This window comes from Delphinus delphis, chromosome 6 (genome assembly GCF_949987515.2).
Source record: "Delphinus delphis chromosome 6, mDelDel1.2, whole genome shotgun sequence".
Classification (NCBI taxonomy): Eukaryota; Metazoa; Chordata; class Mammalia; order Artiodactyla; family Delphinidae; genus Delphinus; species Delphinus delphis.
The window spans coordinates 22,008,668-22,022,819 of NC_082688.1; positions in this window are offsets into that span (position 1 = coordinate 22,008,668).

Genomic DNA, 14,152 nt, shown 5'->3' on the forward strand with positions numbered 1-14,152 from the left:
TGTTGGGTCTTTTTTGCTGCGTGCGGGCATTCTCTAGTTGCGGCGAGGGGGGGCTACCCTTCGTTGCAGTATATGGGCCCTAGAGCGCGTGGGCTTCAGTAGTTGCGGCACATGGGCTTTGTTGCTCCGCAGCATGTGGGATCTTCCCAGACCAGGGCTCGAACCCGTGTCCCCTCCATTGACAGGCAGATTCTTAACCACTGCACCACCAGGGAAGTCCCTCCATTACATTTTTGATTGGTTGTTGCTGGAGTTCTGGACAGTTTTTAACTACACCTATCAATCTATGCACAATTTGTGCATTTCTGAAATAAAGTATTAAAGAAAACAGTGCTCTTTTGAATACAGTATTTCAGATTAATGCATTTAGAACTTTTGCCGCAATATTTTAGCCTGATGCTTATGGCAAATCCATAACTGCTGCCAGGTAGCTAACTGGACTTGATATAACTCAACTGCATCAAGAAAATACGATTTTTGCCGGCATGTGCTATTATTCTACAACTCAGACATTTAGTTTATGTTCTGTGAACTGGTGTATATCCCAGGTGTACAAATCTTTTTCAGTGAAATCTTGATAGCAAAGTGGTGGTCAACATTCCATAGACATTCCCTGGTAAGAACCAGGCAGGATATCACCAATGACAGATTTTATCAGCCCCACTGAAAAGGTTAAGCAAGATCTACAGGGATTCCAATTTTAAGGTAGTAAAGAATTCTGCCTTCTCCTCTGGAAAATCCAAAACAATATAGATGATAAGAAACAAAAATTGGGGGGAATTCCCTGGCGGTCCAGTGGTTAAGACATGGGCTTTCACTGCTGTGGACCCGGGTTCGATCCCTGGTCGGGGTAATAAGATCCCACAAACCACGCGTTGCAGCTCCCCCAAAAAAATTTTTAAGAAAAATTTAGGGGAAGCTGTAGAATGTTGTAATAAAAAAGACAGAAAATAACAGGTGATGGTGAAAAGATGAAACAATGATTTTACCGATTTACTTATACACTCCTGGTGGAATGTAAAATGGTGAAATTTAAAGAGGTGGTTTTTTGCAGCATTATTCACAATAGCCAAGGTATCAAAACTACCTCAGTGTCCATCAACAGATGGATTGGTAAAGAAAATGTGGGGTGTGTGTGTATATATATATATATATATATATATATATATATATATATATATATATATATATATATATATATACACACACACACAATAGAATATTATTCAGACTTAAAAAAAGAAGGAACTTCTGTCATTTGCAGCAACATGGATGAACCTGGAGAACATTATGCTAAGTGAAATAAATCAGAGAAAAACACTGTATAGTACCACTTGCATGTGGACTCAAAAAAAAAAAAACGAATGCATAGAGTAGAAAGTAGGAAAGTGGTTGCCAGGGTTGGGTAAAATAGGGAGTGGTTAATCAAAAGGTGTAACTGAGTTATAAGATGAATAAGGTCAGAGGATCTAGTGGATAACATGGTGACTACAGTTTTTAACACTATATTGTATAGCTGGAATTTGCTAAGAGAGTAGAACTTACATGTTCTTGCCAAAAAAAAAAAAGTAAATATGTGAGGTGATGGATGTGTGGACTCATTTCACAATGTATATCAAATCATGTTATATACTTTACTTACATTTTTGTCAATTGTAGTAGATTGACAAAATCTGAAAAGTGAATTTTATGTAAATTCCATCTCAATAAACCTGATATAAAAATTAAGAGACATATGTAAGCCCAAACAATAATATTTGAAGACATATACCGTTTGGAAGAATTTTACTGACCAGGAGAAAAAGCCACGACTGCCTTCCGAAAAGGTACTGATGAGATCCAGACGATTCACAAGGTGGAGGAAATCAGGGACTCAAAGGAGAGAACGTGCTTGAAAACACGCAAAAGAGCGGTTCAAGCCCCAGATGCCACTCCCACCCTTCATGGTCAGGGACTGTCCATCACCCTATGAAAATTTCACCCCCATAGAAATCTGAGGTATCATCTTTCACCAAAGAGAACTTGAGAGGCTTTTAACTTGGGGACCCTGGCCCTGAAGGACATAAGGCTGAATACAGATTAAGTGGAATTCTGTATACGGGTGAACTCCAACCCCATACTACCATGCAGCTTTCTTCCACCTGTTCCAGAAAAATAGCCAGGCTTATGGCGCCTGGAAGCTTAAGTCCTTCCCTAGAAAAACTGTAGACCCTTCTGAAGAAATAACACTGCTCCAAGGACTGAGAGACACTGACATTTAGGGTCCCAAAGGCAAAATCTAAGTGAACACCCCCATCACCCTTCTGTGAAGCCCACAAATTGACCTAAGTCCATGCTCCCATGGACTCAAACTTCCAACCCAGAGACCCTGGACTTTGAGCTGGGAACATGGATCGAATCAGACTTCGGACTGTCTCTCTTGGGGAAAGTATGTACAACATGTGGTGTGGGAAGAAGGAAAGGGTGTGGTTATCAGGACAGACTGGGGCAGAAGCAGTGGATGTGCTCACAAGGGGAAAACTGTATTTCTCAGCCTCCCTTGCAGTTAGCTGAGGCTCATATGACTGATGTCTGGCCAAATGAAGAGTAGAAGTGATTTCTAAGCCAGAGGTTCCCAAACTTTCTTGGTTACAGCATCCTTAGTAGCACAATCCTTTTCTCACAGTGTCCCTGGGCTAAAAGAAATACCTGACAGTTCCATTTGCTAAATAGTTAGGTCCAAGCAACATAATAGTATTAGTTGGTGCCATGTCCAGTAATTAGAGCTGTTTCCCTAAAACTTAAAATATCCTAGGAAGCCCCTGTGAATTCTCTACAGTGCCCTGGGACACCTTTGCACCAAAATGGGACCCAAGGTTCTAAGCTTTTCCAGGCCAGTGCTTAGAAACATTGTATAATGTTCCAGGTCTTGCTTTCCTTGCCTCTGGGACCTTGGAGGCCATATGTTCCAGATGACATGACTACAAAATGTTGGAAAGAAAAAGGTGGAAGTCTGACTGGGAAATAAACTTGTACTGAGTTAACGTCACTCTGATTTGTTGGGTTCTCTGTGGCTCACTGCGTACTCCAACTCTGTACTGTTCAATATGGTAGCCATTTAAGGCGACTAAGAACTGGAAATATGGATGGAGTGCCACATTTCAAGGTTTAAAAAACTGAGGCAGAGTAAATATTTTTCCATTAAACACAACTTTATTGTTTTGGTAGAACTACAATTCACTTTAACTGTTGCACGGCACAGGACGTTGCTGTTGTATTGTAATGCTTGTACAGGAACGTGCATGACTTCTAGTATTACAGATAAACACTTCACCAATCTAGTCAGTATCAACAGACTGATTCAGTTCAGATGATTTTTTTCTATGCACTGAAGTAACATCACAATGTGTCTACTTGGATATTTTATGTAGATAGTACAAGTTAAAGAACACCTATGCAGACAGCACAAATTACAGTGACACCTATATGTAAACCATAATCATAAATTGAGATACTTATTATTTTAACTGTAATATAATAAAATTATCTAGATTAAAAATATGGAAAAATATTTAGATTTTTAATGAAGGCATATTAATGAGGCAGAATTCAGTGCAATACAGAAGCTAGTACCACAACGAGTACAGCAAAGAAAAAGAGTGCAAGAGGGTACAGTGCACATTCGATGATGAGTAGCAAATGCAACTCACTGCAGGCACAGGAAAATGAGAAGGCTGTTTGTTGTACACAAGTGTTCAATACAGTAGACAATATTTAAGACAGCAGCTAATAGTTATTTCATTTTTTCAGCAACAGTTTAGTGATAAGTATTCTCCCAATAGTCAAAAAAGAATCCACGAAATAAGTCCTATGAAATGAGAATTACATTTCCAACAAAAAATTTAAACAATTTTTTAAACAATTTTTAGCAGGATTTCAAGCTTATACTTGGCCAGCTATAAAATGGTTTGAATTCTTGCATGTGTGCACACACGCACACACACACACACACACAAGAATCTTCGATGGAGAGATGATAAAAGAAATGACCATTTTAATTATGATAATCTAGTTAGAAAATTATGAGGAAGACTTTAAAAGACACATAAAAATTGAAAATTTTAATTAACCTTCTAATTTTGCTCACAGAAGACAAGAAATTTCTTGTAATATCAAAGATCAATTGGTTCAAAATTAGAAAAATTTCAAGTACTTAGCTTTAGGTGTGTAATATATGACACTGCCAACTGAAAACTTTGAGTACATTCTGTCTCAAAGAACATCAAAATTTATAAAGAAATGTCAATTCATTGTCTAAAAACTCAAACTCATGACAGATATTTTTGACAATTTTCCACCTGATAAAGAAGAAATTTCAGCTAGAGAAAAAAAATCGTTTCTATCACAAAGATAAGACTGAAGCTGTGTTAGGTCCAAAGACAGATATACTGGAATTTTAAAGCAAGAGAATGGTATTTCCCTCATTGCTTTGTTCCACTATATGGTAACTACTGAAAATATCTGTTCAGTTTTCTGAAGCAGACTCCAAGAAGACAAACATGAATACAGATGTTAAAATTCTTCCGTACATGTGTGCAAATGATATAATCACTGCTAGTTTATGAAACTGTTGAAAATAACGTTTTTAATGATCTTGTGTTCTTTACTGATACTCCTTGGTTGAATCATAAAAGAATTTTACAAAGATTTCCTGTACTGGGAATTCCAATTCAAGATTTTATTGAAATGAAAGGAATGACTGCTAAGTATTCGAAAATCAAAGACAAAAAGTGGCAGTATCACACTGAATATGAGTGAGCTACATTTGAAGCGTCTTAGAGTGGGAAAAACTTGTGACCTACTCAGGTGAGAAAAATTCGTTAAAATTGAAACATTTCATAATATAAACAAAAAATAATGACTTTAGACATTTTTCTAACATGAGTCAACATGCAAATTGTCAATGTAATCAATAGCATTGTATAAATTGGCTGCAAAATACAAGAAAAATGTGAAGAATGGTTGATACTGATAAATTTAGTTTTTCCATTTATGCAATACATCATTGAATTTAATGGTAGTAACAGAATTGACAGAAGAGTTGAATTTATTTAAACAGATATTGCTTTGAAACTATATGCTTTGTTTCAAAATCAAATCAGTTCTTCCGATAAAAAGATGAACAACTTTGTAAATGTGGATGCAAATATCGAAGGAAAATAATTTTCTGATACTTGAAAAATTTAGGTATATGTAGACTAACAACAAAGTGCATTTGGAAGAACTATGTAAATCTACTTTTCAACTCTAAGTTTTATTAATCTCAATATGGCTCAAGTATTTCAAATAAAAATTTAGTGTATGAACTAAGATGTGCTGCAACTGTAAAATACACATGGGTTTTGGAGACAGTGCAAAAAAATAATATAAAATACCTCACCAATAATTTTTTATACTGATTATATGTTGATATAATATTATGGATATACTGGGTAAAACAAATTATATTATTCACCTGTCTCCTGTTACCTTTTTAGAGTGGCTACTAGAAAATCTGAAATTATTACGTGGCTCACATTCTATTCCTAATGGACAGTGCCACAGTAACTGAAACACCTTCCAAGTGGTGTTTTAGAGCCCTCTTCTTAAATGTGAGTAGTCAAAGATCACCAGAAGTTTGAGGAAAGCCTCCAAGGAGAAAGAGAGAAAACAAGTAAAAACAACTCAGAGGAAAGATAATGAAGGGAGCGGTAACACTAAAGGATACCATATTAGCATCCTCAGAGAAATGAGTATTTCACCCATGACACAAACAGAATATGATTTTTTTTAAAAAGGAGTAAGCAGAGAATCAGAAAATGCACTTGGAAATATAAATATGACAACAAAAATAAAACATTCAAAACATTTAGTAGCAGAGCTGGAAGATAAAAGTTGACAACAGCTTCCAAAAAGAAGGATAAAAATCAAAGACATGGAAGGACTGATGTCAGGGAAGATGGAGCAGTAGGAGGCGCCAGGAAGCCATCTCTCCACCTAGACAACAACTGTACTGGCAGAAAGTACCTAAAGTGATTATTTGGAACACAGGAGACTATTTTAAGGTTTGTAGTGTCCAGGGGAAATCTTAAGTGGTAAACTGCAATGAACAGTGGTGGATTTTAGCCTTTAGCAGAGTAGTAGCTACCCATTCCCCATCAGCCAGCCCAAACATTTCTAGTTTGACTTGCTGGAGCCAAGGTGGGCAATAAAGACCTTTTCCTCCAAATACCAGGGTCCCAGGTCCTGACTGTGGATGGTTGCTTCTGATCAAGAAGGAAGAGCAGACACAGAGGTGAGTGACCATTCTTCCAACTACCCCCACTGGCTAAAGTGGCTCCCAGGGGATTTAAAGCAGGGGTCCCCAACCCCCGGGCCACAGACCGGTACCGGTCCACGGCCTTTTAGGAACCGGGCCGCACAGCAGGAGGTGAGCGGCGAGTGAGCAGCGAAGCTTCATCTATCGTTCCCCATCGTTCCCCATGGCTCGCATTACCACCTGAACCATCCCCACATGTGTGGGAGAATTTAGAAAGCCTCTGCCTCTGCCCAGGGAAAGACAGGCTCAGAAAAGACCTGAGAAAAGTCTAAGCATTCACCACAGACTGATCACTGGCAGAGAGACGACAACAAACAATAAAAAAAAAATCTGAGAAGGAGAATCTGATTTCCAGAGCTACCACACTACAGTAGTCCCCTGCCTTATCCATGGTCTGGCTCTGCACAGTTTGTTAACAGCTGTCAACTGCAGCCCGAAAACATTAAATGGAAAATCCCAGAAATAAGCAATTCATAACTTTTAAATTGCACACCATTCTGAATAGTGTGATAAAATCTCACACCATCCCACTCCAACCTGCCCGGTATTCCCAACCAAAAACATCTTCTGCTCTCAACATCTATCCATCAACATCATGTTCGGTGATCCAGGATCACCCAAAGCAGATGATCCTTCTTCTGACACAGTGTCAGAAGGTCAATAGTGGCCTAATGCTATGTCACACTGCCTGTCATTCACCTCATTTCATTTCATTACATAGGCATTTTATCATCTCACATCATCATCATAAGAATGGGCACAGTAGAATAAGATATTTTGTGAGAGAAACCACATTCACATATTTATTACACAATATTATTATAATTCCACTTTATTATTATTATTATTATTTTGCAGTACGCGGGCCTCTCACTGTTGTGGCCTCTCCCGTTGCGGAGCACAGGTTCTGGATGCGCAGGCTCAGCGGCCATGGCTCACGGGCCCAGCCGCTCCGCGGCATGTGGGATCTTCCCGGACCGGGGCACGAACCCGTGTCCCCTGCATCGGCAGGCGGACTCTCAACCACTGCGCCACCAGGGAGGCCCTCCACTTTATTATTACTGTTAATATTTTATTGGGACTAATTTATAAATTAAACTTTATCACAGGTGCGTATGTAAAGGAAAAAACATAGTATATATAAGAGTTCAGGACTATCTGCAGGTTCAGTCATCCACTGGGGGTCTTGGAACGTATCCCCTGCACATAAGGGGGGATGACTATATAAGATTCACATGTCCAGTTTTCAACAAAAAAAATCACAAGGCGTACAGAGAAACAGGAGATATGCCTGAGGAACTCAGACCTACTAGACAAAGACTTTAAAATAACTGTCAAATATGCTCAAAGAGCTAAAGGAAGGTTCTGAACATGTTAGCAGATCAAGAGAGAAAATGAAGAAGATTCTTCAAAGCAGGAAAAAACTGGGGAATATGTATCCATTAATGATTAATTTAAAAAGGAATGCTCTCCTTGGTCGCACTTTACAAAAAAACAAACCCGTAAACATCCTGAATATCAATGGGGAAAAGCCCCAGAAGAGCTACAGGTAGATTTAGCAAAGCTGTAAGTTATCAGAACCACTCTATAGGGAGAAACACCTAAGGACTCCAGCCTGAAATAATCTTAGAACTTGTGAAAACAAATAAAAGAAAAACCTCATGCAAAATGAAGACTGGAAGCCCTGAAGGGAGAGCTCTCAAGCACATACCAGCTTACTCTACATTCCTCAGCAGGAAGAAAGACTTCTTCCTCGCCAACAACAGCCCAGCCAATGAGAAACCACTGCAACTCAGCCAATGAGAAGCCACCACAACCCTGAATTCTCATTCTCCTCCAATGAACTTTCATTCAAAACAGCCCCTCCCAACTTCCTCCATTCCGCTGTAAAAAGAACACTCCTGACCTTCCTTCTCCGGACATGTCTATAAGTTTACCATAGTTTGCATGTCCCAAATTGTAATTTCTGTTATTCCCAAACAAACTCAATTTTGCTGGCCCCTGGGGTAGCCTTTAACTCTATGTTCATTAATGGGTTGAATAGGGATCTTTCTCTTCTAGTTAAAAGGACCAGGATGGAATGGGAAATTATTTCCACTCCAGATTTATTTAATTCAGCAAATCAGCTCACCGGCACCACAGATGATTCAACTAAAAGACCGACCACTAAAATCCTCAATTTTCAACTCCACCAAGTAGAGGCCCCTAAATGAAACACAAACCCTCCTGGTCTTTGCCATTAGTGCAAAAAGCCAGGACATTGAAGGAAAGACTGTCACAAGCTTAAGTGCACCAGGCACCCTCAATCCTCTAACCAGCTTCCCCAATTCCCAGGGAATTACAGGGTTTTTCCCCAATCCTTCCCCTCAATCAACTTAGAGAAACCACTCTCCAGCTTGGGAATGAGTCCCTCCATCCTCACTGACACCAGAGCTACAGTCTTGGGGCTCAACCTGTTACTCAAGAGCCCCTGACTCAGAGGATTAAAATGGTTCAGTGATGGGGGGGGGGTCTCAAAATAAACCTCCCCAGGTTCCTGTCTGTTAACCTATCTCCTTTGGTTTAGGCTAAGAGATAGCTACCCTTTTCTCTTTAGTTCCTCTAGCCCTGTTCATTTATTGGGCCAAGATTCCTTAGAAAAAATGTCATGCTGGCATTTCTGCCAAAAGGAGACAATAAATCTAGAACTTGATAGCAGCAACCAAAACAGCCAACTGGATGAATCAAATGATCTAGCTTTTAATACATTACAGGAAAGCTTGATAAATCTCCCTACTGTTGATCAACTTCCCTTTTTCCTCTTCATACAAGAGAAGGAGAGAAGCACTTACTTACCCAAAAGCATGGGGATCACCATCACCCCATAGGGTACTAGAGTTGGCAGCTAGACCCTGGGCACGAGGATACCCCTTTTGCCTTAGAGTCATTCCTGCTACTGTCCTTTTAGTTAAGGCCACCAAAAAAATAATCATGGGATCCCCTCTAATTATCTCTGTACCCCCTACAGAAGCCCCACCTGTTCAACATATAATCCGGGGAAACCTGTCCGCACTGCCCCCAAACACTTTAAATTGCCATTAGAGTTGGAAGATGGACTTCATTCAGCTATCCTCACCCCATGGATACAAATATGTCTTGGTAATGATTTGTATGTTTTCCCACTGGACTGAAGCTTTCCCACGTAGACAAACTATTGCCTCTTCAGTAGCTAAAACTTACTGGAAAAAAATATCCCTACCTGATGAACCCCTCTTGAGCTCCACAGCAACCAAGGGACCTGTTTTACTCGTCAAATATTACAGCAAGTATGTGTTGTTTGGCCAAATCTTCAGTACTTTCACTGTACACATCATCACCAGGCTTCAGGACTAATCAAATGAACTAAGTGTCATCAAAACTCAATGGGGGGGGACTTCCCAGGTGGTGCAGTGGTTAAGAATACGACTGCCAGGGCTTCCCTGGTGGTGCAGTGGTTGAGAATCTGCCTGCCAATGCAGGGGATACAGGTTCGAGCCCTGGTCTGGGAAGATCCCACATGCCGCGGAGCAACTGGGCCCGTGAGCCACAACTACTGAGCCTGTGCGTCTGGAGCCTGTGCTCCACAACAAGAGGCCACGACAGTGAGAGGCCTGCGCACCGTGATGAAGAGTGGCCCCCGCTTGCCACAACTAGAGAAAGCCCTCGCACAGAAACGAAGACCCAACACAGCCATAAATAAGTAAATAAATAAATAAATAAATTCATAGTGGCCGCACCAATTTACATTCCCAACAACAGTGTCAGAGGGTTCCCTTTAAAAAAAAAAAAAAAAAAAGAATACGCCTGCCAATGCAGGGGACACGGGTTTGTCCAGTGATTAAGAATATGCCTGCCAATGCAGGGGAAACGGGTTTGCTCCTCCATGCTGAGAAGCAACTGAGCCCACGTGTCACAACTACTGAGCCTGCACTCTAGAGCCCGTGAGCAACAACTACTGAGCCCACGTGCCACAACTACTGAAGTCAGCACGCCTAGAGCCTGTGCTTCTCAACAAGAGAAGCCACTGCGATGAGAAGCCCGTGCATGGCAACAAAGAGTAGCCCCCGCTCACCGCAACTACAGATGGCCCATCTGCAGCAACGAAGATCCAACACAGCGAAAAATAAATAAGTAAATTAATTTTTTTTTAAAAAACACAAAAACTAAAGTTAAAAAAAAAACTTAATGGGGGGCGGCAGAGTCAAGATGGCAGAGTAGGAGGACATGGAGTTCGTATCTCCTCACAAGTACAAGAATGCATCGAGGGGCTTCCCTGGTGGCAGAGTAGTTAAGAATCCTCCTGCCAATGCAGGGGACATGGGTTTGAGCCCTGATCTGGGAAGATCGCACACGCCGCAGAGCAACTAAGCCCATGCGCCCATGCGCCACAACTACTGAGCCTGGGCTCTAGAGCCCATGAGCCACAACTACTGAAGCCCGTGCGCCTAGAGCCCGTGGTGTGCAACAAGAGAAACCACTGCAATAAGAAGCCTATGCACTGCAACTAAGAGTAGCCCCCACTCACAGCAACTAAAACAAAGCCTGTGTGCAGCAATGAGGACCCAATGCAGCCATAAATAAATTAAATAAATAAATAATTTTAAAAAAGAATGCATTGCAGCAATCCTTGCAGAGCACCTACTGGGTGCTAGTGGGGGACCCTGGACACCTAAGTGGATGGGAGGAATCACTGCACAACCAGACTGGGGGTCGGGCCTGAGTCCCTGTGGTGGGAGCACTGAGTCCAAGACACTAGACTAACAGAGAACCTTAGGCCCCAGAGAATATTAATCAGTGTGAGCTCTCCTGGAGATCATCATCTCAGCACCAAGACCCGGCTCCACCAAACTGCATGCAAACTCCAGTGCTGGACACCTCAGGCCAAACAACGAGCAAGACAAGAACACAGCCCCACCCATCAAAAAAAATGAGATGACAAAAAAATATGTTACAGATGAAGAAGCAAGGTAAAAACCTACAAAACAAAAAAAATGAAGAGGAAATAGGCAATCTACCTCAGAATTCAGAGAAATGATAGTAAATATGATCCAAAATCTCAGAAATAGAATGGAAGTATGGATCAGGAAAATACAAGAAATGTTTAACAAAGACCTACAAGAACTAAAGAACAAACAGTGATGAACAACAAATAACTGAAATGAAAAATACACTAGAAGGAATCAATAGTAGAATAACCGAGACAGAAGAACGAATAAGTGAGCTGGAAAATAGAATGCTGGAAATAACTGCCAAGGAGCAGAATAAAGAAAAAAGAATGGGGCTTCCCTGGTGGCGCAGTGGTTGAGAATCTGCCTGCTAACGCAGGGGACGTGGGTTTGAGCCCTGGTCTGGGAGGATCCCACATGCCGCGGAGCAACTAGGCCCGTGAGCCACAACTACTGAGCCTGCGCATCTGGAGCCTGTGCTCTGCAACAAGAGAGGCCACGATAGTGAGAGGCCCGCACACTGCGATGAAGAGTGGCCCCCGCTTGCCACAACTAGAGAAGGCCCTCGCACAGAAACGAAGACTCAACACAGCAAAAATAAATAAATTAATTAATAAACTCCTATGCCCAACATCTTAAAAAAAAAAAGACGAGAAAAAAGAATGAAAAGCATCAAGGACAGTCTCAGAGACCTTTGGGACAATATTAAAGCACCAACATTCAAATTATAGGGGTCCCAGAAGAAGAGAAAGAGAAAGGGTCTGAAAAAATATTTGAAGAGATCAGAGTCGAAAACTTCCCTAACATGGGAAAGGAAATAGCCACCCAAGTTCAGGAAGCACAGAGAATCCCATACAGGATAAACCCAAGGAGAAACATGCCAAGACACATATTAATCAAAATAACAAAAGTTAAATTCAAAGAAAAAATATTAAAAGCAGCAAGGGAAAAGCAAAAAACAACATATGAGGGAAACCCCATAAGGTTATCAGCTGATTTTTCAGCAGAAGCTCTTCAGGCCAGAAAGGAGTGGCAGGATACATTTAAAATGATGACAGGGAAAAACCTATAACCAAGATTACTCTATGCAGCAAGCATCTCATTCAAATTTGACAGAGAAATCAAAAGCTTTACAGACAAGCAAAAGCTAAGAGAATTCAGCACCACCAAAGAGCATTACGAAAAATGCTGAAGGAACTTCTCTAAGCGGGAAACAAGAGAAGAAAAAACCCACAAAAACAAACCCAAATCAATTAAGAAAATGGTTAACAGGAACATACATATCGAAAATCACCTTGAATGTAAATGGATTAAATGCTCCAACCAAAAGACACAGACTGGCTGAATGGATACAAAAACAAGACCCGTATATATGCTGTCTACAAGAGGCCCACTTGAGACCTAGGGACACATACAGACTGAAAATGAGGGGATGAAAAAAGACATTCCATGTAAGTGGAAGTCAAAAGAAAGCTGGAGTAGCAATACTCATATCAGACAAAATAGACTTTAAAATAAAGACTGTTACAGGAGAAAAGAAAGGACACTACATAATGATCAAGGGATCAATCCAAGAAGGAAACATAACAATTATAAATATTTATGCACCCAACATAGGAGCAACTCAATACATAAGACAAATGCTAACAGCCATAAAAGCGGAAATCAACAGTAACACAATAATAGTGGGGGACTTTAACACCCCACTTACACCAATAGACAGATCATGCAGACAGAAAATAAATAAGGAAAGCACAAGCTTTAAATGACACAATAGACCAGACACACTTAATTGATATTTACAGGACATTCCACCTCAAAGCAGAAGAATACGCATTCTTCTCAAGTGCACATGGAATGCTCTCTAGAATAGCTCACATCTTGGGTCACAAATCAATCCTTGGAAAATTTAAGAAAATTGAGATTGTATCAAGCCGCCTTTCTGACCACAATGCTACGAGATTAGAAACCAATTACAGAAAAAACCTGTAAAAAACAGAAACACATGGAGGCTAAACAGTACATTGCTGAATAACCAAGAGATCACTGAAAAAAAATCAAAGAAAAAATTTTAAAATACCTACAAACAAATGACAATGAAAACATGACAATCCAAAACCTATGGGACGCATGGGCTTCCCTGGTGGCGCAGTGATGAAGAAACCGCCTGCCAATTCAGGGGACACGAGTTCGAGCCCTGGCCCAGGAAGATCCCACATGCTTCGGAGCAAAAGCCCGTGCACCACAGCTACTGAGCCTGCACTCTAGAACTTGCGTGCCACAACTAAGCTCACGTGCCTCAACTACTGAGCCCGCGTGCCACAACTACTGAGCCCGTGTGCCAAAACTACTGAAGCCCGTGCACCTGGAGCCCGTGCCCTGCACCAGAGAGGCCACTGCAATGAGAAGCCCGCACGCCACAACCAGAGAAAGCCCACACACAGCAACAAAGACCCAATGCAGCAAAAAAAAAAAAAAAACCCTGTGGGACATAGCAAAAGCAGTTCTAAGAGAGAGTTTTACAGGAATACAATCCTACCTCAAGAAACAAGAAAAATCTCAAATAAACAATCTAACCTTACAACTAAAGCAACTAGAAAAAGAACAAAGAAAACCTGAAGTTAGTAGAAGGAAAGAAATCATAAAGATCAGAACAGAAATAAATAAAATAGAAATGAAGAAAACAATACCAAAGATCAATAAAACTGAAAGTTGGTTCTTTGAGAAGATAAACAAAATTGATAAACCTTTAGCCAGACTCATCAAGAAAAAAAGGTAGAGGATTCAAATCAATAAAATTAGAAATGAAAAAGGAGAAATTACAAGTGACACTGCAGAAATACAAAGGGTC